This window comes from Ostrinia nubilalis, chromosome 9, assembly GCF_963855985.1.
Source record: "Ostrinia nubilalis chromosome 9, ilOstNubi1.1, whole genome shotgun sequence".
Taxonomy (NCBI): domain Eukaryota; kingdom Metazoa; phylum Arthropoda; class Insecta; order Lepidoptera; family Crambidae; genus Ostrinia; species Ostrinia nubilalis.
The window spans coordinates 13,131,563-13,153,083 of NC_087096.1; the positions used below are offsets into that span (position 1 = coordinate 13,131,563).

Here is a 21,521-nt window from a genome sequence, read left to right on the forward strand (position 1 = left end):
GACAAAGAGAAGTTGATGCTATTGACGTACTAAAGCATGTCTGGTACAGTCGTAGACCTAAAGTGTTAACATATTCACACTTGATAATTATCTGGTTAAGTGGCCTTTTAGACCCAAATGGTGCAGGGTATAGGTTAATAGCCATGTTTCAGGGAGGGCCTAATAGGGCTGTAAGGGGACATTAAGGTTTGTTTTAAGGGCAAGTATTGGCAAAGTAATTATTATTGAGTGTGAATCGAAAATTAAAGACATAATTTAATGTGACTCAAAAATAAAAGCAAAAGGTTACATCGATATCTCTGTAAAAAAATAACAAGTTACGTAAAGTTGGTTAATATTAATGTTCAAAACTATTGCGTTCGAAAAAAGGTTCTGAAAGGTCCATGTCCACAATTTTTTAGATAAATGAATGGTCAGGTGTTGTATAACACCTAAATCAGGTATAAGACTAAAACCTCTTAAAAAGTTATATTGCTTTGGTTGAACCTGGCACGCGAAAGAGGTTGCAATGCAGCTAAACAGCTGGCAGGTATGACGATTGGCTTGATGCCAACGCTGCAACATAAAAAAAAGAAATGAAAACGCGCCATTTTTTTCATCGATACGGCGACAAGATTGTTAGTTCTCATTTTCCTTTGTGGTTTTATGGGTGGCCAGCTCTTTTGTGGCTGCTTTGTTTTTGTTTTCGTTAATAATACGATTTGGACTTTTGAGCTACAAATCAGTTAGTTATAGTGAAAACAATTATTGTTATTTACTTTTTTGTCACGCTTATTGTTTTGTTTCTGATATTAGTTTTAGCATGACATTGGTAAAAGTTATTGCGTTTCGGCCCTAATAAGGGCAAGTGACGATGTTGTTATGTCGAAATTAACTTTAGTGTACTTATTAAAGCTTATTATAATTAAAGAACTGGAAAACATCGACCTGCCTAATGCGGGAATCGAAACCACGACCTTTCGCTTGCCGGGCGACTGCTCTACCATTTGAGTTGTTTATTAAGTCATTTAATAAGTCAATTTAGTTTGAGAAGTGACTCTAATCGCATAGTTAATAACATTTTTAAATTGTTTCATATTTTAGTTTCTTTCTGTTTTTAATAAACTGCAATATAAATAAACCCATCTGTAAAACGTTTTATTCATAATTTTTAAGCTTACTCGTAGACTATAGGTACCTAACTTATTTTTCTAAGCAGCTTAAGTTTTTTCGATATGGTTTCAATAGGATCTTTACACGTTTTGTAATAATAACCAGTCGTATTATATCTATCTATCCAGAATAGCTCAATCATAGTAAAATAGCGAAACCTTTAACACATTGTATAGGAATGTGGCGAGAGAAGTCTTAGAAATTACTTTCCCAGGATCGAGATTCCGGTCGGAAGCAATATCCTCCGGGAACGAGTGGTCCTACAGCCTGAAGGGGTAGGCGTTTTCGATTTACGGGAAAATTCCTATTAGAGCCATCGCGCGGTTATTGAGGCGGTTGTGCCAACCGTTAAATGTAATGCAGCGATCTTTCTGATCTTTATGGATCAGTTTATATGTCGTTATCACTATACACTATATGTACATACAGATACACATAGGTATCCTTACCACAAGAATGTACCTAAGAAGTGTAATAAATTGTTCGTGACACCTATAGTAGCCAAAAAGTTCGCAACACGTCTTTGTTACAATTGGAATGAGGTTGTGTTGTCAAATTTTTGGCCACTTTGGGTACCACGAACTATTTGACACTGCAGCGCTGGTTGTATCTATAAAATCTTTTTAATTTATAAGTTTTATAATCGTGACTTCCACAATACACTTCTCTTTTTCTCTTGAAAATTCTCAATTTCACCACCTTTTAGTTTGACAGTATTTGTTTTCCTTACATTAGAACATAACAGTAATAATATAATTAGAACATAGACCATTTTTATATACCCGAAGTTTTTTAAAAGTTCATGATCCCAAGGCAAGCAAGATAAATGCTTAAATAAAAACAGTTTTATCTCCAGTATTTTCACTGTTATTTACGGCTTTGTCGCAGCTAGTTCCGAAAGGCGGCTTGATTAGGGACAATCGATTCTTTAATTATTAACCGCCAAGTTACTACGGCAGCATGATTAATGACCTTTACGAATTTGAGTTACTTTTCCTTTGTTATGTGTGATAAATTATCGATGGAGTTCACAGAGCTTTTGATTTGATTATAAGTTTTTATTTTCTTACCCCCTTACTGATAAAACTTATACGCTCGTTGAACAGTGTTTTAAAGTGACGTTTAGTATGGAAATGTCATTTTAAAACAGTGTTTAACAACTGTGTAACTTTTTATTAGTAAGGGGGTTAATGTTTATTTGTCAATATTTTTTTTCCGCTTCCAATCGAACAATATGAAACTGTTTGGGGTACCCAAACACAGATGTTTAGTACGCTGAAATGATGATAATGATAATGAAATTTTGAACGTGCACGTTACTAGGTACCTACCATAACTACATATTTTAACCGACTTCAACAAAAGGAGGAGGTTCTCATGTACAGAAAAGTAAGGAACAGCGAATAAAACGTTCACCTTATGTCTTGTGACCAAAACGGTGGGTATTTTGAGTAGCGTGGGTCTACATGGGATACTATGTATTTTTTTCACTATACGAGCATTAACGGCTCGTAAGTGAAAGGTCTCGTCTTGGAAACTTTTTGGTGGGATATTTTTTTATCATCAGAATGCTACTTTATCTTTACCATAGCTAACATAGGCGAAAGCTAGTTATAATAAAGGAATAGAGTTGTAGAGCTCTTGAATTAATCATAATCGCCCACAGTACAATACAGCCTACACCTCGAAGGTCTGCCAACTGTGCCAAAGATCGCTTTGCGGTCAGCCCAGCGGTCAGCGTAGGCTAAGGCTAGAACAATTAATTATGTCGCAATTATTAATTAGAAACCTGAACTACAGTGAGATTAGCGCTCAAAGGCTCTACTTAATTAATCAAGGGAAACCATAAATGGATAAACGGTGTGATGTATTTAAATAAAATCCTTACAAATTACGATACATCTGGATCCGAATAAGACTGGGAGATAAAATATCATCTCAACATAATATCTATTTTTTGTTGATTTTCTCACGATTATCTCTTCTTAAAAATAGGATCTTGTGTAACACCTTCTAAAAATATGTACGAGAAAGGCGCTAATAAAATGAAGTGCTTTTTCAATAAAATGAGTTGCCTTTTCATAAAATGTGGATACCAAAAGAATAATAATTAATCTAATGCTTATAATGTCAAAATTTCACTAAACAAGATTAAAATGGACTTTCAAGAAAAGCGTAATCAATCACGTTTGACTTTGTTTGCCATTTTAGTTTACTTCGAAAAACATTTGTAATTTTATTATTTTTCCTCCATTTAGTAATTTCCATTTTCACCTGGAACGTATTACGTATTTTTGCGGTAATATATTTTACTTAGCTCTGTGTCCGACAGAAAATGCAACGGACAGCGCTAACGGGGCGGAAACTGCTCGGGTGCAATCTCGAATCGTTCGACAATTCTTTAACGAGTGGGTCTAGCTAGACAAAGTGCACATTATAATCAGTCGAAAAGTGGTCGAAAAGCCTTTTTTGTATGGAGTTTTTTTTTCCATTTTTTTACAGATACGGATTCGATTTACGATTCGATCAAAAAGTACCTACATTTTGTCTAGGGAGGGAGGTCTATCGTTTTCTTACTTTACAGCTGGTATCACTGGCGAGTGACAGAACCTTACTCTACAATGGCGCCAACTGAAATGTACTTTATTATAGCCATAAAAAATTCAATTGTACAAAGATGTTATCTCACATTTTAATTTTTTCTTAACAGAAGGCAATAGAGCCGAAGTCATAATGATTATTTGTCATGATGATAAATTGGGCTATAACGATGGGGCGTATTCAACAAGTGGGCTAAGCGCCAAGAAGAAATTACTATTTCTTGGCCAAAGTGCCAAGCATTTTACTCATCTTTCTTAGGGAACTTATATTAATTAAATGAGGAGAAAAACGTATAATATTTCGTATCGTATTACAAGTAAAATATAATGCAGTCTCTAGGAGTCCATTGAACTCTAGAACAACCTCTTAGCTAAAAAAGAAATAAAATATTAATCAAGAAAAAACATGTACATTTTTTGATTGATCAAACCTTTTTGTATGTCAAAAAGAAGTAAAAAGGAAGAACATTCTGAGTTACAGTGTAAAGTCCTTTTTTATTGGAGTGGATTGGGGTGCTTTTACTGCTTGCTCCAGTACAATGAACCCCATAAGGAAGTTAATTTATAAAATTGGACCATAAATACAACGTAAATTTGGTTGATTGGCTATTCAATGTGGAAGCAGTAGATTTTGAATGTTCAGTATTGGTCCCATAGGAAACATTAATTAATATTATAACAGAATGTTCGTAAACATGAAGCAGACCTTGCAAATCCACACTCATATTATAAAGACGAAAGATTTGATTGCATATTGAATAGGTATGCTCTGAAACTAATGGACCGATTTGGAAAATTATTTCACCAAATTATCTAATTTAAAATAGGCGGTATGAAGTTCACAGAGTCAGCTATTACTTATATGCAAATAACTGTAAATTAAAACATTGTAAAGTTTCATCAAAGAAAGGTCTAAGTTGTTCCAGGTGAGTGACAAACATTCTAACAATTTGTTTATAATTTAATATTAGAGATAAAGAATAAGTATTTTTCCATGCTGTCGATGTAGCTCTGTAAACAGCATCATTAATTTATTAATATCTGATAAGTCCGATTTAATCTCAGGAAGTGCTCGTTTTTACCTTCTAAAATTTTTTTTATCGATCGGTTCACAGATTCAACCCCGGAATGGTTGCTAGTATTTGCGCTCGCCTTTCAGATGACAAATGGAGCATGTAACGAAGTTAGGTTTTATCTAGGAAATGTTTATTCGAGTGCAATCTTCAATTGGATTGCCTTATTTACCTGATTAGGTACTTGGGTATGAATTTAATAATCGGTTATTAGCGTGTAGTAGACATTTGAAAAAGAAAATATAGTTTTGATTATGTAAGATGGAATTAAATAGTTTTCAGATGTTGGTTATTTATTTATTTGCTTTGATTAGTTATTTACCAATTACATCCCACAACAGAGGTATATAAACATTGGAAAGTATTAACTGTCCGACAACTGTTTGTACTTGCTGTCATACTTCGCAAACACGCCCTCTTCCCATATAACCCGCTTCTTAACGCTGACAAACGCAGGAAGGGTACTGTATGCTCCACCGTCCAATTCCAAACAAAATTTGCCCACAGATTCTTTTGTTTTCTGGGAAACCGACTCTACAACAATGCTAATTCTACCCTCACCATCTACCCTCTTCTGCATCGCGAGTGTAAAAAGAAAGTTTCAGAGTGGCTCATGGACTTGAGCTATGATGAAACCGAAAAGCTAATAACAGTGTTAACATAAATACCAAAACAAATAGGAAATTATTATTATTATGGTAGTATAGGTTAATATATTATTTACTTAACATTCTCTAAAGAAGCACTCACATTCACGCACACACACCCACACACACACACACACACACACACACACACACACATTTCTTGTATTTCTTGTAATTCTGATACGAGTAAGTTAATATTAAAGTGTAATAAATTAAAGCTTATTAGTGACCTGAGGTGGTGGGAGCCTGATGACCTGTAATACAGGTATACTATATACCTAGCATAGGCATCAGACTCACACAAGAATGAACATCAAACGTATCTTTTACATTCACTATGTAATTCTGTTCGATTTTTTGTGTGAGTAAAATAAAATAAAAAAAAAATAAAAAAAAAATAAAATAAATCACCAATAGTAAAATGTTTCGCAGTGTTTGAAAATTATAAATAACTTGAAAAAATCGAACTGCCTAAGGCGGGAATTGAAATTCCCGCCTTAGGCAGTTCGATTTTTTCAAGTTATTTATAATTTTCAAATTAGTTTGAGATGCGACTCTTAACGCTAAAAATTTAATAACTATGTAAAAGAGCTGTTTCATCTTAACTGACAGTTAAATATTTGCAACAATATTTCTGTTAGATGTAGGGTAGGTATACTTAACATTGATGAAACAAACGCTGGCCGTAACAGCGTATTACACTTGAAAATTTCGACGGGTTCATCCAGTGTCTAAGTAGCTCAGTTGGAAAGAGCAGTCGCCCGGCAAGCGAAAGGTCGTGGGTTCAATTCCCGCCTTAGGCAGTTCGATTTTTTCAAGTTATTTATAATTTTCAAATTAGTTTGAGATGCGACTCTTAACGCTAAAATTTTAATAACTATGTTTCGCAGTGTATTCAATTAGAATAGGTAATATATCTAATCTTAAAATAACAAAGAAACGAGATCAATGAGAGCTGCTTTTTATCCTTCTATGTATGTGTTTCCAAATGAAAGCTTGATGTGCCCTCCTAGAGCATGGACGTGTTTAAATCGCAATCAAGACTACCATCACCTTTTACAAGCACAGATAAATATTTTAATAACACCTGCAAAAAGCTGTAGATATCTTAATTTCAAAGGTAGTTAAAAATGAAAGCCCTCACCTCTGATGACCTTGGCTCCCTCATTAGCATTTTTAGGAGCAACCTTTTCCATTTCAATGACGATCAGGCTGGCCCAATTTGGGTAACAAACATCCTTTCATGTGACTTTTTTTCTACCTTCAAGTATTTAGGGGCTCGCTGTTTTTGTTTCCTTCGTGGTTAGGTAATATCGTATTGCAGGAAAAAATGTGATGATTTTTGAGTTATGCTCGTTTTCATTGGGTCCTCTGGTCTCTATGATTCGTTCTGTGTATTGATGATGACGATACGGACTAGAACGCCATGATAGTAAGTTCGAATCCTTTTGGGGTTTGTATTAGATTTGGTACCTATTGCATGTAGTCTAATATTTACATTTAAAAAATAGTTACAGAATGAATGGCATAGCAGATTTTCAGTGAGAGATCGTGAGAGAGTTAATAGTGTACTGAACCATCCATCAGCTTTTGATTTATTTTTCATTTTAAATTGAGACCCAGTACATCGAACCTCCCGCTAGGTTTTAATAAGGTGCTTATCCTCCGAAAATCTTACGTGGATAATTGTACCTGCTGAAAAAAAGACGAATTTGTTAGGATACCTTACGTTTTTAAACTTTTCTTGAATATGGGATCATCAAATGTGAAAACTTTACGATACAAAAAAAATCTTGACGTTATAAAAGTATTTCCATTAAACTAACCTTAATCATTTACAGTTAGGGTGTACTAATACGTAAAAAGAATATTAAATAAAATAAAATAAAACAAAAATAAAATAAAAATTATTTATTTTCAGACAAAAGCAGTCCATAGTTTGGTTAGTAACAATTTGAACTTACATACTATATTAGTAGATTTAGTAACAATGTTCTTAGAAATATGTTAGTAGTACATCATGACATATCATAGTATTAAAGACATCTTTAAATTGATCTAATATAAATAATTATAGACAAATGTTAAGAGTCGGCATGCGTAATGCATTTTAGATTACCTCTGACAATAGAAAGACAGCTACTAACTGCTCATTTAGTCTAAAACCAGGGATGTCACAACAGCCCACGCAATTAGTAATTAACAATAGCTACCTACGCATTGGAATTTGGATCATAATACCATTAAATAAAGTATACAGCTGATTCACGATATTAGCCACTGGAGAGGCAGTTAATATTTGATGCGATACCTTTGAGGATCACGGAACCACTTGCACCTCAAACTATATTTTGGGACTATCAAATAATTCAGCAGATAAACCAGTGACGCTATTGTTGTTTTTCGACGACTATAAATAGAGTAGCTTAATATTGTTTTATTGTTTAAAAATAATGATGACTTGACACCATAAATACAAATATGACTTCTACAGTAACAGTGTTTAAAAATAATAGTCCAGTAGAATTAGCTTTTAAATCGGAAATAATTCCAACAAAAGATTTTATTGTTTTAATGGCTTCGTTGGTTGCCCATTAAGACTCTCCTAAGTTTTCGACTTCGACGGAGTTGTGCTTAAGTGGTGGGGGCCCCCGAAAGAGGCATTTTTTCGGTTTTCCGGTTATACCGCGTAAAGGACTTACCCTATCAAAAAGTGGTCTTCATGACGGTTGAAGGGCACTTAATCCTGCATTGAATAAGACCAAATTCATATGTTTTGGACAAACCGTTCTCGCGCTAAAGTTCGGCAAAGTAGAAAATATACGTATAATTAATGACCCTCTCCACGTCCAATGGCTTGTTACACACATGCTTCCAAGTCTTGAAAAGGGCCACCTCAACCAGTGTAACCCTATCAAGGCTTACGAGCTTGATGCGCCTATCCTTGTTCGTCCCAGCCGTTCCTTAACTGCGGTTGCTGCACCTCTTCCTGTCACTCACATGAACGACTCTGTGTTACCTACTGTGGCTGCCCCTCTTCCTTGTATCCTCCTGCATGACTACGTTGCCTAGCCGTATGCCGGGTCTAAGGTTCGACGCCAAAAATCAACAACAACAAGTTCATATTAAAACGCTGAAGAGTTTTTTGTTTGTTTGTTTGAACGCGCTAATCTTAAGAATTACTAGTTTGATTGAAATCATTATTTTTGTGTTGAATAGCTCATACATTGAGGAAGGCTATAGGATATATACAATCACTCTACGACTAATAGAGGCGAAGCAGTAAAGAAAAATGTTGCAAGCACGGAAAACAGTATTTAAACTATTTTCACGCGTACAAAGTTGATTTTGTGGCGTCGAACCTTGGACCAGGCATATAGCTAAGCAATGCAATCGTACAGGAGGGTACAAGGAAGAGAGGCAGCCACATTAGGTAACACAGAGTCGTTCAGGAGAGTGTCAGGAAGAGGTGCAGCCACCGCAGTTAAGGAACGGCTGGGACGAACAAGGATAAGCGAATCAAACTCGTGAGCCTTGTTAGGGTTACACTGATTAAGGCGACCCTTTACAAGGCTTGGAAGCATGTGGGTAACAAGCCATTGGACGTGGAGAGGGTCATTAATTATACGTATATTTTCTACTTTGCCGAACTTTAGCGCGAGAACGGTTTGTCCAAAACATATGAATTTGGTCTTATTCAATGCAGAATTAAGTGCCCTTTAACCGTCATGAAGACCACTTTTCGATAGGGTAAGTCCTTTACGCGGTATAACCGAAAAACCGAAAAAACGCCGCTTTCGGGGGCCCCCACCACTTAAGCACAACTCCGTCGAAGTCGAAAACTTAGGAGAGTCTTAATGGGCAACCAATGAAGCCATTAAAGCAAAAAAATCTTTTGTAGGAATTATTTCCGATTTAATCAATTTTTGTGTTTAATTCTACTGGCCTATAAAGAAAAGGTGATAATTATATTAATCTGAATGACTTTATTATGAAGTCAATATTATGAACATGTAGAGAGCTTTGTATTCTTATTTAATATTTCAGTTAGTAGTATTTTATGATGGTTAAATTAGGTATTAAATTAAACGTAAAAAATGCAGTTAAAAAATCGCGTGCTTATCGAAACATTACCATCATCCTAATCGGGAAACATCTCTATTTTATGATTAGAATGTACGTTAAATGGAGAATTTCTCATCAAAACTATTACTATCAAGAAAAGGTAAGAATAGTGACCTGTTAAATTTATTATGACGATAAATCCAGCCAACACTCGGGATTAAGCGACGCCATTTTACTTAAGTGCCCTATCTTGGACACAGAGACGGGCACGAAATTGTTTCATAGTTTCTGTTACTGAAAAGATTTAGAGCGCTTTCACATTATTAGGGCGTTAGTAGCGCGACTGCAGCGCGGCAGCGGCGTTTTTATAATGTGAAGGCATGCATCCGCTGTCACATACATAGTATATTATGGGCATATTTGGCAGCGCGTCTGTCGCGCGTTTGTCGCGCTGCTAAATCGCCTAAATGTGAAAGCGCTCTTACAATGTAACCTTTCATTAAGTTGAAATTATCTGGAAAACTGGCCCTTACCTTTCAGTAAAATAGAGTCATGATAATTCTGTAAGGAAAATAGTGGGGAAGAGAGGAATAACTAATAATAATCGGGTAAGCAAGATGCAATAAACGATTACCTATTGAATATTGAAAAGATGATAGATTTTAGTGGATAGGTTAGAAAGAGCCCCATAAAACTTATTGACTGGCGAAAAAAGCGGACTTGATCTGAACGAACGATTTCAACTTTTAAATACTTAAAGAGCTATTGATATTTAAGTATTTAAAAGTTGAAATGAACCAGCCTCATATTAAATTGAAATTAAAGTGCCTTTAACTACTGAAATATAACCGAAGAAAATTACTGAAATAATACTAAAAACTTTAAAGTAGGTTCAGCAATTCGTCATAAAGAAATGCAAATTGCATGATAAATTTTCCGTGAAACCATTTCATTTTTGAGGTCAGTTAAAATACTAAAGTTTAACCAGTCGGCCATCGGTCATCCAGTTCTTTATAACTTACTTCCGCCACTGCTTTCACGGTATAATTTCGAGCAATAACATGCAAATGCTTTTAAAACTTATGCAAGAGGTTTGAAATGGGTTTTAGTTCGTAAATTAATACCTATGTGGTTTCATAAGCAAGCCGTTAAGTAAATAGGGGTTGATTTTAGCTCTCAGTTGGAAAATTGATTTCAAAACTGTAACGGTAATTTTTTCATGTAGACAGCATCTATGTACTCAAGTATTTCTTAATATGGCAGTTTTGGCGCACCATTTCTCACATGTTTATCTACGTACCTAAGTTTTTATTGCAAAGCCACTCTTACTACACAAATTGCCCAGAGCTTTTAATATAAGGTAACGTCGTTTTATATTTTTCAATTCTCTGAATTTATTTAAGCTAAGCTACTACAAACTGCTATGTTGCCATATTTGATTATGAATTATACAATTAAAACCGTCTTTCTTCAGTCTCTCTCCAATCACTTGACTTATCTAGCACTTTTATATTTTTTTCCATTCAAATTAGATAAGTAAATACAAAAGAATAAGATAGAATATCTTAATCTTCCAAAGAAATGCTGGGAAAAGGTAATTTTCTTCACAACAAACGTGGAATAAGCGTATCTGGCGGAGTAAATGGAGCGTAAGAATCGGAAAAATTGGTTTAGTTTCGAACAGCTTTCTTGTTTTACGGTAAAGCCGTGACTACATCTGAAGCATTAAGGGTTATTTTTCTTTGGCAGTAAAAACAGATATTAACATAGGCATTCCTGCGTGCCTAAACAACTGCACGCAGGAAGATTTAATGAAGGCTACTGACAACGCCACTCTTGTGGCGGAGTTTTGGGCCGACGCTGTGTAGGTTTGTTGTCGACACGACCAGAAGAAGAAGAACATAGGCATAGGTCCTGATCTAAAGTGAATTACCAAACCTACTCACATAAAGATTACCTGTATGAATAAGTTCCATGTATGTTAGCCAAACCATTTTGGCACGAAATAGAGCACATTGTAGTTGTTAAAAAATGATATTTTGCAAAAAAATTACGCCGGCGATTGTATGTACAGTCACGGAATGAAAAGGTTCGTCAGTTTTCAAATTGATTCCTTCAACGAATCGCGAGCATATATTACCTTTTGAAACTATGTTACAGAATAATCTCGAGTTAGAGAAAATAATCTTTAACTGTTCGGCAGTAAAGTTCAAAATTATTCAGATCAAAGTTGTTTGACGATTTAACTTGTCAAGAAGATTATTATGATTGATAAACTAAAACCTTCTTGTTGGTTCAACCTGCCATTATCTATTAAATAAAAAAAACTACATTTTGTAACATTTGCACTGATGGGATAGAAAAATAAACAAGCAAAACCTTATTCGTTAGCAAATGTCATATTTATTTAAATGTTAGCAGCACTGTTTCTTGCCCGGTTATGTTGGCAGGTTTGACTCTTACAGTACCTACTGCAAGCGAAAACCGACACTAAGGTGACGAACCTTTTCATTCCGCGACTGTACAACGAAAAGGAAAGTTTTTGAAGCTTTTGATTATAAACAGTGTTGAAAATTTTTACTCACAATCAAGAAGACGATTGTCCATGTGTTTTTTACTTATTCTACTGATATTCTTATTTATCTATTGAAGAAAAAAAAACACCTTACTTTTCTCTAAGACCATAGATTTTAGTGTGAACTGTGAACGCAGCCTAATGTTGTTGTTCAAAGTACATTTCCCTGTCTAGACCGAAACGTCGGTCGAGGTCGTACAGTCTAAACCCAGCTGATATTTTATTTCAGTAATTAATTTGCTAATGCTTCAAACTGAATAATATCCAAAATTAATATGTTACGCAGCCATTTTGTTCTTAATTAAATTAATTAATTTCACTCCTGCGAGTGTATTTAATTAAATCATATTTTGCTCATTTGTGAGGTCAAAGTGCTCACTTTTATTCTGTCTAAAAGCAACGTTTTGCTTCTTACAAAGACTTTAAATAAAAATATGATTCGTGTTAATTTGAATTTATGAAAACTAAGAGAAAAAATTCACTGTGTTTTGCAGATTTTGAAGTTTCAAGCATGATAGAGCACAAAACAATAATTTAATAATGAAAGAAAATACCTCGAGGCTATCCACAAATGAAAATCGTGGCTTCCGCAAAATAAAGAGTATTCAATATTTTTTCATTACGAGTTCGCCCATTATGTACGAGTACTATTGAACGTCGATTTGAATTTAGGGAATGTGCGGAACGATTCTTTCATAGATTTTGATGAAATATTTATACCATAGGTATTACCTACCTATTACAAATGAAAAATACAAATAAAATTGATTAAAACTCGTAACGTTTTCATTAATGTGTTTTAAATCCATAGAAAAAATCCGGAGACAGGTACATATTTTTGAAGTTGACACCAACATTTACATTATACAACGTCTGCAGTATCATACCTTCTCATTATATTCCGTAGTGGACCATTGTCATACTCCTTTGAATGATGCTCGCTCGATCAGTCAACCTTAGTAGGTAGACCAGAAGGCCTGGAGCTTTTATCGCGCCTTTTTATCTATTTTACGCAATAAGCCCATACTTTTGTCGCCTAAAATCGTCGATATGACTTTATCCTAGCCCGGCTGGTATTACAATGTATTCCACATCGGTGCACAGTGCTCGATCAGTCTAACTACAGTAGGTACTACAACGTTCCGCTACACGAGTGGGCAATTTGACCGCACAGACCTGATAGCGTGCCCCTAGGGCGGGCGGGGACAATAGCGGCACGACAATGCTAAACAATACCTAGGGCGGGCATTAAAAGCAACACGGGCAAATATCGGGTTGCGGTGATCTTATAAAATGAGCTTCATTAGACCATTATGGGTTGTCCTTTCAAGGTGTTGTTTAGTGATAAAGGCACCTAAGAGCTTTTCAGTGTATTGTATTGCTCAGGCATTGTTTAATTAATATTATGTTGGGAATAATAGTGACTGGTTTTCCGAATGAAGCAAGATGACATTAATCCACGCGTGGCCTTATTTTGTCTTGTTCAGAATTGACATCTGTCAGTCTAAGTTACTAAGGCCATTAGCCGCAATATACATGCTCCACAAGACTTACCTACATGATATTAGGAATGAACTAAGTTGGATTTTGAAATTTAGGTTACACGAGTCCCTGCTAGACAATATCTGGCAGATAAAGTCACCGGTAACCAGCTGATTAACCATTATTTGCTATGAGTGCTATTAATATTTAAATCAGATATCCCTCTGGCTTTAACTGTAGGTTTGAATTTGTCATTGGCGTTAATTTTGGGAATCGCTTAATCACTGACTTGACAAACTCGCTTTAAGTTCTGACATTAATCCTCTTCGACACTTGCTTGACCTTGCTGACCTTTGTGAGGTCATCTGATTCCCGAACACAAGCTTTTGCCCGCGGCTTCGCCCGCCTGAACTTCAGTTTTTCGTAGATTTTAATGATAGCATTTAAATTATTCTGATTGAACAATAAATACCTACTTACTTAACTATTGTAAAGTTACATCAAAATCCATCCACATTTAAGTACTAATGTTGATAGGATAGTAGGATTTTATGATAGCTTTTTTTGTTGAATTAAAAGATTTATTTCCTTTTAAAAGATCTCGTACACAACAGTTTTCATGTAGCTTTGTTGGTAAAAACAGAACCGACCGAGTTCTTTACTCAAATGGAGAATGCAGTGGTGGAGACACATTTTACTTCCGAAAGAAGTTTATTCTGTGCAGTCGTAGTATGATATTTTTTATAGGGGGTTTTGTCAAAGTGACTATGTCACCCCCGTAATCACTTTCTTAGAATCTGTTACAATTATTATGCTTTATTACAATAATACGAGGTTGATTCTCAATTCAATAAGTTGCTCCACACGATAGAAAAAATATATGAAAAACGATATACGTGCCTATAAAATTTGAGGGTTACCCTCGATTTCCCTAGGATCCTATCATCAGATCCTGACTTGGCTACAATGGGACCACCTCAGAAGTGTACCCGTATCCCGTGTATCGAACAAAAAAAGAATTTTGAAAATCGGTCCACATTATTGACGGAGTAATCGGTGAACATTCATAGAAAAAAAAAATTCATACAGCCGAACATATAACCTCCTCCTTTTTTGAAGTCGGTTAAAAATAATATCTATTGTGATGTGATATGATGGTTAAGAACAAAACATAAATAATAACTGGAATCACGAGTATTGTACTCAATTCACTTATGTATGGATTCACAACGCAAACAAAAACAACGGATACTTAACAAGTAATTAAAGAGAGTCCGTAATTAACCGCAATCATAAAATAATCTGAAAACCATTTTTTATCTTTCAACCTTTTATGTCGTAATTATCACAGTCATAAAGACAAAAATCGAATAACTTTATCTATATTACATCTAGGGGCTCTATTAAAAACATTACGACGGCATTTTCTAATAACTCAGGGAAATTGTCTAACTTTTAATTATATCCAAGGGTCGCCGTCCAGTTTACTTAGACCTATATTCCAGTTCTGACTGTTTATATTTGAAGTCAAAGTGGCAAGCAGCGAATACTGAAGGGGTCAAGTTATGCTGGTGTTTCAGTAGTTTATTGTTAAAGCAGTAATCGTAACTACAGGGTTTGTTTTGAAAAGCATTTAGTTTTAAACAAAGCTGAGTCTGGGTTGGATGTGAATTGGTTTTTATAGTCAAGATATAGGGTTGTTTTTGAAATGGTGAATAATTCTTGAGAACAGTTCTCCTGACATACGGGCAGCAAGAAAGTTTGCAGTTTGCACTAATTTTCCAATATGGGTGAAAATACTTGACTTTCAGATCGACTATTTTAATAACTGACTCAAGAAATAAGTAACTACGCAAGTATTTTATACAGATACTAGCTTTTGCCCGCGGCTTCACCCGCCTGAAATTTAGTGTGTCACAGATGGGTATAAATATAGCCTATATGTTATTCTAGGTTATAAACAATAATAATGTAAAGTTTCATCAAAATCCGTTCAGTAGTTATTGCGTGAAAGAGTAACAAACATCCAGGCATCCACACAAACCAATATTTTTCAGGACCCGAAACTATAAAAAGACAACACATAAAACATCTTTTCTGTGATAGGAAATGTACAAAAACTTGTCAAATCCATGCTTCCAAGTGAAAATAACGTGAAAACCCGACGTTTATTTTCATGTTCCAAGGAAAATTATTCAAATCGCAATAGTAATACAACTGTAAATACAAGATTTTTTCGGATTTCAGCACTCGTCTCTCCGCCTGAGGCGACAAATGCCCTTGAGGAGGGTTTGCTTGGCTTTACGATTATTTGGCAAAGGTTTTTACATAGCTTTTTCTTGAGATCTTCTTATTGTTTGTCAATAAGTAGTTGATAGTTTATTCCAAGTTAAAGGTTATGTAAAAACGCTTATTCTAGCTAAAGTAAGAATTAGATTGTTTATTTAGATTTAGAAGAAAGCGAGGATAGCCGAACGGTGAAGGTATCGGACTGGCTGACTCGTGATCCAAGGAACGCGGAATCGAATCCCACCGCTTGACTATTGTGGTGAACCCATTCGTAACACAAGCATATTAATTTTAGCTGGATTATAAAAAAATCATTATCATCATCATCTTAGCCATAGGACGTCCACTGCTGAACATAGCTTCCCTTCCCTAATGCTATCTATGTTGTCCGGTTGGAAGGTTCTGGAGTGGAGGCCGCGTACCGGAAAACGCAGCATGGGACGTCCACCTACAAGGTGGACCGACGACATCGTATAAAAAATAGTATTAATAAATTTCTAATATTCTTAAAAAAATATCTGCAATTCGTAGTAATAAAATGTTTTCTGAAAATGCATTTTCATTATTTATAATTATTTTCACTTTTCAATCAGTAATTAATTATTCTCGCGTTCAAAAAGCAAGACAAACGTTTCATAAACTCAGTTAATTTATCTAATTTTATTTGTCTGAAAATGTCAAAATATCTTTTACTTAACGAGCTATTTGTTATTTACAATCAGTTTTAAACGTATCCGGAAACCACATAATTGCGGAAGGAAGCGGGTAACAAGAATAAAATTATTCCTTTACGATCAGCGGTTAGTCTTTTGTTCGTTAAATTTATTAATGACTTGTATGTTTCATTCGATGAGTACACAAGAAAAAATTAAGCTACAGTAGGTGCACTTTGACATTGCAGTGATTTCATAAAAAACTCTCATTACGATGGTACTGATACTTAAATTTTAAGCGAGAAAAGTTATAGTATGTAAAATAATGTAAATGTAAAGTCGATAACACTTACCTAAATCAAAACACAGAATAATAGTACCTACTTGACGAAAGTAACAGGTATTATTAATGAGGTGTAGGTACTCATTTGAAATTTACTGAAAAGAAGGCTTATAGAAACATATAAATAACTAAAAAACCGTTATTGTATATATACTCAATTTGTAGCTATACGCATGTATTAAAAATACTCTTATCTATAGGTACGTCACGAATTTAACGGTTTAATCCTACTGTATCTTTTTCTTTTGTGTAAGCAATAAATTATGATCGTATCTAATAATTAAATCACGTTTTCAATGTATTTTTTCAATGTTTATGCTCTCGTCGGGTATTTGTAATTAATAAGAAATATTATGTGAGTAATTAATGTTACAAATCTGTCTTGTCGTATTTAATTTATCTTGTAGCACTTTTTTATAGTTGGATAGTTTTTGTTGGAGAACCAAAGTGACCGTCATAGCTCGCAGAATTGCTAAAATCAAGTGGCAGTGGGCGGGGCTTATAGCTCGTAGAGACGATGGCCGTTGGGGCAGAAAAGTTCTCGAGTGGCGACCACGGGCTGGAAGACGTAGCGTGGGCAGGCCTCCTACTAGGTGGACCGACGATCTGGTGAAAGTCGCGGGAAGAGCCTGGATGCGGGCAGCGCAGGACCGTTCATTGTGGAAAACCTTGGAGGAGACCTTTGTCCAGCGGTGGACGTCATTTGGCTGAAACGAACGAACGAAGTTTTTATATGAACATTTTACATAATATCAAGTTATTCGCGTTTGTGTTTAAAATCACTGGCATACCTTTTCCCTAGACAAAAACTTTAAGTCTGATATACCATGACAATAAAATTGGCTGACACATATTCCCGAATGCGCTATAAACCCGCACACTACAAAAACAGTCGTTTGCGACATAAATTCCCTTATTAAACCTGGGATATTTAGCAAACCAACCTTTATGAACAGGCGTACAGAGGTCATAATAGCATCAAATTAGCCTCACACATTCAGGTGACTTTTGCGAGCGTACCAAGAAATCACTCGTAAAATTTTCATAACCCACCAAATGCTGAAGTGTCATTTCTGGAACGAAAAACAAAGAGCTAAGGGCTCTCCAATTTATGGTTCTCGTCGTTATGGTAAATACCAACTTCTGGAGCTTTACTGTCACCTTTTATTATCTACGTTCAAGGTTAAGTACATCTCACGTGTGACAAATTGATATAAAAATAGATGATAAGGATTCGTTGACACATTTTCTGAACAACAATTATACCCAGTCCTTGTAGTCAGCACCAAATTCACGATTTTAGTGGTCGCAAAATTTGTTTTATAGAAACTGAAAGCTTTAATATAAATTCACCGACCAACTTAACTGAAATCCCATAAATACATAAGAATCTCACATTCATATTGTCGAGAGAGCAATACACCGCAATGATTCACATTCAAATGTTTTGATTTCGGGTTTGCTGCGTAGAACTTTGGGCTTCAATGAATAATACAATAACAAATCATAATATTTTCTTCAACCAAATTATTTTTCTAGGTAATCACAAAAAGTACAAACAAACATAATTTACTAGATAACGTTCTAATATTGTTAGATATGATCACGAATAAGCAGAAATCTACTATTATCATGTTATTATGCCAACATAAACAAGATAAAAAATAGTAACAAGATAACTACACCATAAGTGTGATCGACATCACCATCACACCATTTTCATGGCAGGTGACATATTGCTATGACTTTTGCGAATAGTTAAAATAATGCAGTGTTCGAACCTTAATAAACCTTAATTGTTGTAAAGATCTGTGGTTTTCTGAATAAAGAAAAAAAATATAAATAAATAATTCAATAAAAGTCGAAAGTTTTGTTGCAATTTAACATTGAGTTACTTTAACTTAAATATTCAAATTCTATAGTAGTTATTCCTTCGAGTCTTTTCTTGGTTTGATAATTTTAGGAAATAGAAAATGGTACGCGTAGATAAAAACGATGCAGTTTCAAACATTTGAAGCGAATTCTCCTACACTTTTCTTTAATTTTAAAACTTTTCCAAGAAGCGGATTGGAAAATCAGGAGATTGTTCAGTGTTCCCGTCACGTCCCCTAGGAGTTAACGGGACTTATTGGACGCGACGCGGAACTTGCACGGTTTTTGTTTGAAACACACGAGGAAAACTTGGGATACGTCTTGAGATAACTCGACGTGTTGTGTTTTGAGTGAAAGTAAATTTAGTATTAAGTAATTTCGAGTTGAGAAAGTCCCTGTACTCCTTTTCAGATTAGAGTTGCAACTTTTTGGCATTGTTCATAGTTTTATGTGAATTTTCTTATCGAACGTAAATGATGTCAATACAGTTATTCCTTTCCTTTAAGTAAGCATATAATTTTCCTTATTAGGTACCCTACTTTCCCCTTTTTCAGCTATCCTGAACAGAAGGGATGCAAGAACAGGATTAGTAGGTGTAGGATACCTTACTTATTGAACACTTTTCAACAATCAAAGATGACTGTAATCTTTAGAGCGTAGTTTATGTGACAGGTAGGTAAGTAAGTTCTTAATAGATTTATCAGAAAGTGCTTTTACGTCAAAACGTGTAAAAGTGTTTTTTTTTAAGCCTATTTACAGAAATAAATGAGTTTTATTGAGTTTTATTATTATTGAGAGACTTTACCAGTAAGTGGTACAGAAGGATACATCACTAATCTCTCTAGGAATAATTACTGAAGTTCTTTATAAATCACAACAAGTCTCCTCCACCACACGTCATCGCAATAAAATACTAATAGAATCGAGTGCTTTCGATCTGCAGCTCGATCGCGAATTCGATGCATTCGTTTTATGGGCAATAATATTTTCCAACATGGTACATCCATTTCACGCTAAGTACCAGCCTGGGTTTATTTTAGGGCTTGTGTAGTAAATGCAGTAAAAGTACTGCACAAAGTATGCGGAAATAAAACCGGTGGATTTAAAAATACGGTGCAGTTTTATACGTTGCAGAAATATAGGGCAAGATGTTGGCAAAAATATTGTTTGGAACAGAAGAAAAGTGGAGATTTTTCCCGGATAATTCAGATATTTTTAGCAACTTTTGCCAGCGACTTCTATTATGATGTGGCTATGAGATTTTAAAGCTTTATCAAAATCCTCAAAAGTTTTTGCGTGAAGAAATAGCTCAGAAGATTTTGGTTTGTGTGTACGTAGATAATCAAAATTGAAGAAAATACGAACATACCTATTACTTATAATATTTTTAGAATTTCTGAAGGTAGCAATTTAAGTTAGTTCGGTACCTATCAAGTAAAAAGGTATGGTATTGTGAGCAGAAAAAAGAATAAAGAATAAAGAACCATCGCCTGTCACTTCCGGGAAAAAAGGATAATGATATCAAGGGATAGATAACGATCCAAGTTCACCGTTTGAATATTTGCCAACCTTCACTCGATAGCACGTGAAACTTGTCATTTTTGTTGTGAAATAGCATCTATTACCACAAAATAAGATGCCTCAGTTAAGCTTGAAGTGAGAGCTTGATCTATCGCATTACCGTCTGTAAAGTTTTTTCTCGTTTCGCACCTAAAATATTGAGTATTCGGGTCAAGTACTCCTGAATGCATTTGTTTCAGACGTTTTACTATGTTTTTGTAAAAACTTGAAAAAAAAATAGCAGATGGCAATTGAACCCATGACCTTTCCCTTGCCGGTAACTGCTCTGATCGCTGAGCTACGGACTTGTTATATTATTTTATTGTAATTTATATTGCGTTAAGACAACAAGATAATCGTTCGTTCGTTTCAGCCAAATGACGTCCACTGCTGGACAAAGGCCTCCCCCAAGGATTCGTTCAACAAGATAATTTATGTTTGAATCTGCCTTCACCAGATCAGACCTACATTATTAAATTTTAATATTCATTATTAAACTTAAGAATCTATTCCAAGCTTCTGGGAACTATTGCCCGATAGATTCGTTGGCACTATTATTAATAGACCTTGATTGAGTCCATAAATTATTCAACGTCGTATTTCTCCGTTGTTTTAGGAAGTTAAGTTTTGATTGGTGCAATTTGAGCTATCATAATACAGCGAAATGGTTCATATTTGAATGTGATATAACTTAAATACAGCATGTGTGAGAGTCTACCTGTATGTAGGCAGCACAGGACAGGTCGTTGAAGTAATCCTTGGGGAGACCCTTTGTCTAGCTGAAATGAACAAGAGTTAATATGGTTATTAACTGAGTATTATTAAAGTATGGTACCGTTTCTACGATAAAACTGTTTATACTACATATTATAGACTTGTAATCACCCACAATCATTTAGCAAAGGTTAAAAAACATGTACTTTATAATCGGTTTCATTGATGTATTTACTAACATAATATGAATAGTTTTAGTACTTTACTTTAAGCTCTTTTATCGGTGAATGAAAATTCTTACAAGCGTTCCTAAGAAAATAAATCGTATAGTAAACTTTTTGCCTAAAATACTTTGAGCCCACAATAGAACTTGTTCGATTTAACTTTACCTACTTTATTTACCGTTACCTAATTGTGTTTTCTTTTTGTTTCAGGTGGTGTGTGTGAGTGTAGTGCTTTGCCAGTGAAATATTTCCAAAGTTTGTAAATTCAGTGT

General features: G+C 34.9%; 1 long non-coding RNA gene and 1 other non-coding gene across 2 annotated transcripts in view; both read left to right on the top strand.

Annotated features, from left to right (window-relative positions):
* The window catches only part of LOC135075032 (uncharacterized), a 64,674-nt gene extending 43,153 nt beyond the window's left edge, over positions 1-21,521 (top strand). Inside the window, exon 3 of the long non-coding RNA XR_010257946.1 lies at positions 21,460-21,521. This is a non-coding gene — a long non-coding RNA (uncharacterized LOC135075032). The remainder of the gene's footprint in view (positions 1-21,459) is intronic.
* Positions 6,202-6,275, top strand: Trnaa-ggc (transfer RNA alanine (anticodon GGC)). Its single transcript has one exon. It is a non-coding gene; the product is annotated as a tRNA-Ala (tRNA).